The sequence below is a fragment of the Henckelia pumila genome, chromosome 1 (assembly GCF_033568475.1).
Source record: "Henckelia pumila isolate YLH828 chromosome 1, ASM3356847v2, whole genome shotgun sequence".
Lineage (NCBI taxonomy): Eukaryota > Viridiplantae > Streptophyta > Magnoliopsida > Lamiales > Gesneriaceae > Henckelia > Henckelia pumila.
In genome coordinates this window covers 170790384-170798604 of record NC_133120.1, presented here as the reverse complement: position 1 = coordinate 170798604, position 8221 = coordinate 170790384, and positions in this window count along the sequence as shown.

Here is an 8221-nt window from a genome sequence, read left to right as displayed (position 1 = left end):
AACCTGGGTCCCCACATCAACCTACCTACTTGTTTAGAATTTTTGAGAGATATGTATTCAACCTAGTCAAGAAAATATCCGATTTGTGTTTTCATGAATTTGAGTGATCTATTGTTGGTCACATGGCATTTTATGTGTTTGATGATTTTCTTTAGTTGTGACAAATAAATCAATTGATTTGTGTTTTGTGGATTATGTGTTTATCTCGCGTAAGTACTTAATTTGATTTACAAAACACCTAATTTGAGTTTCAAATACTTGTTTTGTCCTTTGAATACTCAAATATACATGAAAATACTGGATTTTTTTAGTAGTCACCAAAAATTCAATCTTGGTTAGCAGTGGTCACCATATTGCTTTTATTGATCATGGCTTTGTTTCTAGCTTGAGTTAATTTGATTAATCTTATGCGTTTTTTTATTCTTCTCAATTGATTTCTTTTTTTCACGAATTTTTTGTGACTTCACTTACTTTATATCAAATAATTTTGAAAAATATTCGGAAGATTTTGTAGTAAACAAAATCTAAAATCCCTACAAAATGTTTGGATGATTTTGTTGAAATATCATGTGAATAATATGAGTTTCTACTTAAATATTGGCTGAGAACACATGACAATTTGGTTTGGTTGTGAGTTTACTTTATATATCTAATTGTCCCAATTTTTTGAGTTATATTCCCTGCCTAAGGAGGGTTTGTTGATGAGTTTTGAATAACATTTTCGGAATTCATGTCTCTAAAAATGAATAATATTGTATTTATTTGATATTTTGATACTTACACTCTTGAATTTTATTTTTTCTCCCAAAAATATTATATTGAATACAAATTTAATGTTGTTAAAAGATTTAAAAAAATTGTAGAAATAAATTTCGATTTTAATGTCCATCGTAATTTATCATGTTTAAAACGACGAAATAAAATTTTTTTTCCATATATTTCAGGTTGATTTATTGATGGAAGTCGGATATGGGAGCGTTAATTTTTCATTAATTGAAATTTGTCGCTACATCAATGGTTTTTATCTGATTTTAGTTCCTAATAGGGTCATTATATTAGAGATATTCCATAATTTATGAAGAAAATGTGATGATATTAATCCTGAATTAACAGTATTGCAATACATAACACCGTGAGAAGATTGTAGTAACCTTGAATGAAGATGATGACGCTCGAAACGTGATAAACATTCATAGTCATTGTTGGCATTTCTGGTCGCTATTGGCGTATCCAAAAAATATGCATTGAATGACTTATTCATGTCATTTACTTTATTTTTTTTCAAAAAAAAAACATGTTCTCAACTAATCATGGAATGTTTTATAAGTACATACTTTGATATATGAAGTACCCAATTTAAGTTTCCAGATACTTGATCTGGTCTCTTAGATACTCAGAATATATAATGAAATACTGAATCTTCGAATGGTCACCATAAATTCAATCACTGTTGGCTTTTACATGGAAGATGCATTAAGATGACTTATATATTCATATCATATAATATTTTTTACAAAAAAAGAATATGTTCTCAACTAATCATGGAATTTTTTGTAAGTAATTACTTTGACCTAAGAAGTAGCCAATTTGAGTTTTCAGATATTTAATTTGGTCTCTTGGATAGTCAAAATATGTAATAAAATACCGGATCTTCGAGTGGTCACTATAAATTCAATTCCTATTGATGTTTCCAAGGAAGATGCATTTGGATTACTTATTCATGTTATTTATTTATTTATTTATTAAAACATGTGTGAGGACCTCGTTTTAGACATCTAATCAAGGATAAATCAAACAATCAACGACAGAGAGTCAAGGAATAAATCAAGAATTTTTTTTTAAAAAAAGCATGCACGGACCCCGTGCACCCTCCGTCCCCGGGTCCGTGCATTAAGTTGTAGCCAAAGCTCAAAGACTAAAAATACACGGATCCCGTGCACACCTTCGTGCCTGGGTCCGTGCACAAAATGCACAAAAACTCAACTCTCTGCCTCGATCAAAGTTCACACGGACCCATGCATGGAGGCATGTCCGGGGTCTGTGCATGAACAAATTCCAACCTTAACAAAATGCGAAGGTACACGGACCCCTACACGGACGTAGGCACGGGGTCCGTGTCCTGCAAATTTTCTAAAAAATAAAACAGCAGCAGATCATGCAAACTCAATTCCAACTCCGAAAATCCTCATTTCAACATGCATAAATCCATAAAACTCGTATAAAAATAGTACATGAAGTTCTAAAGTTGTAAAATACTCGAACTAGTAGAACATGCATCCATTCTAAGTTGTACCATTCAAAATACAATACAAAGGAGTTCGAATACAAAATGACTCTAAAACCAAGTCCTCAATTCTATCATTCCCAACTCGATCTAGTCATGCTGCCTCTGACTCGAACCTGCTCCTCCTGTTTCCAAGTACACATACAAACAAGACAACAGCCGAATATCTCCGGTGAGAATATAATTCCCAGTAAAAGAAACATAACATATAATCCACGTAATATATCAAATCATGATATACGTAACAACAAGACAAGCAATTAAAGTAGTATATCAACAACTCAATTCGAAATGCAATAAAATGCAATGCATGTCTTTAAAACAATATTATCGACTCGGATAATCAAATAATCTAGTTTCTTCTTTTGGGATCCCGAGGTCGAGATATCACAACAACTCACCGATTCTTCCGATCGAGGTGAATGATGCATATCCCAATCCTCTAGATTCTGGAGCAACTATAAGGAGCCTCGGGCTAATGGAGTAACTCGACGACCAATGCCACTCGATTATAGTCCCCAAAACATCTAATTAAGACTTGAGCGACTCGACCCCTTTTAAATCAATCGTTCTGGCTCAGTATGAATGTAAATGAAATCGTAATACATTCAATTAATTCAACTCAATGCATTTAATCAATCATAACAGGTAATCATGCATGTATGTGATTTAGGGACTCGAGAATCGGTCTAAACTCGAGTATTCTTCCCTTTTCGATTCGATGTCGTATATTACCTTTTTCCACGATTCGATGTAGCTGCAATATGGACAAGCTACAAGAACAAGAATTTCCAATAAAAATTTCATTCAATCGTAATTCAATGATTAAGGTAAACTCGTTACCAAATCTCGATCAATTCTGCGACGCTTCGGATTCCACGAACTCTGAACTCAATCTTCTTCAGTCCAATATGTACGGAGATACAAAAGAGCTCAATATCAAACATTCCAATTCGAATGAAGCCCAAAAACTCAATCAAACTCCTAAATTCTGAAATCTCAAACCGGCGGCATAACGGCTATAATCTGAACAATCGAAAAACCACATACAACAATATATCGATCTTATTCAACTTCTAACACCAATAATCCATCAAAATAATTCAAAATTCAACAATATCTTAAAACCCCTATTTTGAATTAAGCTTCCAAAAATCATAACAATTCCGAACGACTTTCCTTATACGATCTATGCTAGCTCAAGAACAACATATCCGAAAATCATCAAATTCTAACGGCATCCAAAAATTGAAGTATAGTTGATCGAAGAAAAACTTACGGTAGAACGGAGCTGTCGCAGCCGTGATCGCTAATATACCTTCGGATTGAATTTCTATCGTACGGATCCTGCAAACCCGAAAGAAAAAAAGCTTGGAGAGGCATTAATGGAGGTTGTCGGCTAAGGGAAGAAGAAGGAGAAGGAAGAATGAGGCCTCCTTCCTTTAAATATAAAGACCAAGTCAAAATTTGACAATTTTCACTTTGGTCCCTGAATTCTCAAATATTACAATTCATTCCCTGATCAAATATCAATTCAACCCTCGGATTCCAAAACCTCTGATTAACAATATTAATCTCCTATAATCTCGATTAGGCTAATTTTGAGACGTTACAATTCTCCCCCTCTAAGAACTGATTTCGTCCTCGAAATCGAATGCAGTTCAATCACCAAAAGATAAGAGATAGGATCAAAGACTGCAATATGAATACACCTCTCAGAAATAAATCTGAAAGTCGCTGCTTCGCATCGAATTCTGTCTCTCAAACCACTTCTTTAAGCCATATCGGCTCAAGTTCACTGACACAACTGAATCGGTTTGTTCCGGAGCTGCTTCTCTTTTCGGTTGAAAAATAAAAAATGGTCAAAGAAACTCTATGTCTCATTACATTCAGTCTCGTCGGTCAAAGAACATAAGAAAGATCTGGTGATATTCCACAACAAAATACGGAAAGCACATCGAATACCAGAAAAGAGACGGAACAAATTCAAGTCTGTAGGCAAGATCACCTATAATCTCCAGACTCTAGTGAGGATTGATCAATCTCAGAGACTACTACTCTCACTTCTCATATATGACAAAGACTCTGAAAAGCGAAATCTTCAGAAATATTCGGTCTCCCTGATCAAAATACATAGATATGCGTATGAAATTCGCATACTATGTCTGTCTATCAAGAGTCGTCTTCATTCTCGTCAGAATAATCTGCATCTTCTTGGTCATAATTCGAATCAAATCTCCCAACTCAGGTGACACAAAAAATCATCTCAGAATAAAAGAGATTTTCATCTCTTCTCGTACAACGCTTCGAAAGGTGCCATCTAGATACTCGTCTAATCGTTGTCATTGTACGAAATCTCCACAAGAATTAAGAATGATGCCAACTAGTGCTAAAGTCGAGCACTATGATGTGATGATATTTTCTTATATTTTATTGAGTCAATTTGTGATGATTAGGTGTATTTTTATTGGCTAAATTCATGTTATAGTTCCTAATCATTGTATGTGATTTGATATAGGAAAAGAGAAGAAATGGAGTTAAAGATGGAAGGAAAGAGCCAGATAAGAGAAGAATTACGAAGCATCAATGATCAGAAAATCATATTTAATTTTAGAGAAGTTCAAATCCAATCTCTACTGTTCAGAATAGTTCAAGATGTTTTTAAGCAGCTGTCCAAATTTCAGCTCAATCCGAAGGCTAGATCTCCGGATATGAATTTTTCAAAATTGCTGCTCGTTGGAAAAAAGTCATGCTCGATCCTACCAACTCACAAGATCGAGCGCAAGAAAGAATTTGCAAACAATAAGTTGGATATTTTTGTGCGCTCGATCCGTCCAACTCGCACGATCGAGCGCGCGAGTCGTGCAGAGAAAAAAAATAGAATTTTGAGATTTTAAAACTATTATTTTGCGGGCTTTATTTCGTGGGCTTTCAAAGCCATATAAAAAGAGGTCTTTGGACGAGAAAGAGGAGGGGAACTCAGGGATTAGACGGATACATACAGAGAATTCATCTAGCGGCTAAGTTTTATCTTTCTTGTTCTTAGATTTCAATTCTTCTAGTTTTTGTACTTGGTTAAGGAAGACAAACCCCTTGTTTTTATTCACTTTGTGAGATTTTGATTTTCAATGTTTGATTTTTATCGAGTATCAAGAGTTGTTCTGATTTATTTCATGCTTGTGTGTTTGATTATTAGATTGATCACCTGATAATTTTTTCGTACAATCTATCGCTAAATTAGAATTCAAATCCGTAATTGTTTGAATCATCTGATTTGTGAAGCAACTGCGTTTAATATTTTTTGTTGTTGAATTTGTTAAATCGTAGGAACAACAATTGACTAGGCTAAATACAACCGCTGGTGTTTGTGTTGTCTAGCTTTATCAGTTTCACTCATTTGAATGCTACCTTAGATTTAAATCTAGATCGCTGGTATTTGGGTTGATTTATTGGTAAGGGTTAATCTAGAACACTGGTGTCTAATTAACTAAGATTAAGGTGGAACAGGAATTAAATTTCCAATGATGAATATTCAATGATAATTAATTATTTTTAGATAATCGATGATCGAGTGAGTGATTTCAAGGGTGTAGTCGACTGATACCAAGGCTTGTTTTTAATTATTTTAATTTTCTTTTAATTTATTAGTAGTTTATTTAAATTCCAAAAACCCTTTTAATTATTTTCAGTATTTTTAAGAACACAAATAAATTTCACTTTCCTCGTGGGAACGATCCCTACTCTCGCTACTACATGTTTATTTAGTTAATCTGAGTTGGGTTAATTTGGGCGCGACACGACTAAGCGCTACCAAATTTTGGCGCCGCTGCCGGGGAAAGGCATTTAATTTATTTTTATTTTTATTTTTGTTTTTTTTTTGTTTTTGTTTTTATTATTCCTCCTAGTGCTACTCTGGTTTGTTCGTGCGTGCAGGTGAATCTTCGGAAGAAGAAGAATTTCCATACGACCCAGAGATAGAAAGAATTTTTCATAGGCGAAGGGGGATCCTTGCGGTGTGATACTTCGAGATGTCAAATCGACAAGTATTAGCAAGTTTTATCCAGCAACACGGGGAGCCTTTCTAGGCAGCATGGAAGAGATTCAAAGATTTGGAAACCATCTTCCGGTATCATGATTTTTCTAGCTATTCTTTCCTTACATATTTTCTTAATGGTTTGGATGCAGTGACAAGAAGATGGGTAATTGATGGAGCTTTCACAATCGTTATATCAATATTTTTCCGAGATGCTGATACCATGAGACACCTGTTGGATGATATGGCAGAGTTTGACTATTACCGGTATTCGCAATCTCAATACCCAGATTTTACAGACCAAACATTTGAGCTTCAAAAGGAGGAGGGAAGTTGTTCGCAATTGATTTTACATCCGCTGGAGGATATAATGAGCAAGTTTGTGGCATCGACTGAGGAAACTGTAGAAGATCTAAAAAATTCTAGATGTCACCTTGTGGAGCACATATAGAATATCAAGATATCAATCGTCCATGAATACCGAGAACATGAAGTGAAGCAAGATACTCAAGCAGTGACCAACCCAATTTGGTTTGATGATGATGACTCAGAGAACCAGGATTGGGAGTGCGAATCAATTCATGCTGAAGATTTAGAGTTTCTTGAGTCTTATATTCTTATTGGACCTCAGTCGGAAGATGTTCTGGAAGAAATAACGTATGATGAAAATTTGTTGCCACTTGAGTTTGAGGATGACAGAGTTCAAGAGTCTATCGATATGAGCTCATCGATAGTATTATCATACACACATCCCCAAGAACCTGGCCTTCCATCAATACCAGTTTCAAAAGATGTTGGCGTCCGAGAGCCAACGGAGATGTTCTCTTCCCATGTTTATCAGCTACTTTGGAGTGTTGTTTAGGTGACGAGCTTAAACTGTATACATCTAGCCAAGATTGAGGGCTCATGGAACAAAGACCCATTTGTGGTGTCATATGACACTTATTATGGGCGTCAGCCGCTCTTTGAGCAGTGCTTCTGAGGGTTAAGCTGAAGACTGAAAATCAAGCGCTGCTTGGGAGGCAACCCAAGGGGAGTATTTTCTTCCATATCTTTTATTTGTTTTTCTTTAGTTTTTGTTTTTATTTTTCATTTTAACTTACATTGGGGACAATGTAAGATTTTAAGTATGGGGGAGAGGACTTAGCCAGTCAGTTAGAGCATTTAGCCGTATTTTTAAAAAAAATTTAGAGCTTATAGTTAGCAATGAATATAACTGTTAAAATTCACTAGCCTATGATGATGAAGTTTTGTAAAATTATTTTTGATGAAAATTTTCTCTTGATTGGATATGAGAAACCGTAGGTTGAGTAGTGAATAATTTTAAACACACATGTTTGACCAGTGAACTGTACGATGTATTAGATGATGATTGTGTCTATTGGACCATTGCATGACAATAGGTGTTTGTGGAGCCTGATAGTGTGTTTTGAACCCTGATGATTGTTTTTGACTTGACATAAACGATCTTGGGCGCACCTAGAATTTTTTTTTTTTTTTTTACAAATCCATCCGAGCCTAAAAAGGATTGAAATCCTAAAAGATTAAATTCAAGGCTAATTATGCAGATTAAATGGGGTTGATGCTCCATCCGGGCTATAGACGAGAGGATTGAAATTCTAATCCTGTCTTAGTTATAGCTAAGTTAGCGGGTAATTATTAGGGCTAAAGCAATACCGGGTGCAAAATCCGGAGGTGCGTAATTTTATCTCAAGAGAGTTGTGTTTTTGTTTGAAGATTGTTGGGAGGAAAGGGCTCTTGATGGGGATACTCACACTGATTTTTCATAGGTCGGCGAATAGTCTTAAAACTGACTCTTTTGAAGTTGCATGTAGTTGAAATAACATGACACACACACACGTTCACGCTTGACTGATGGTGTATTATGGAAAATCGAGAGTATT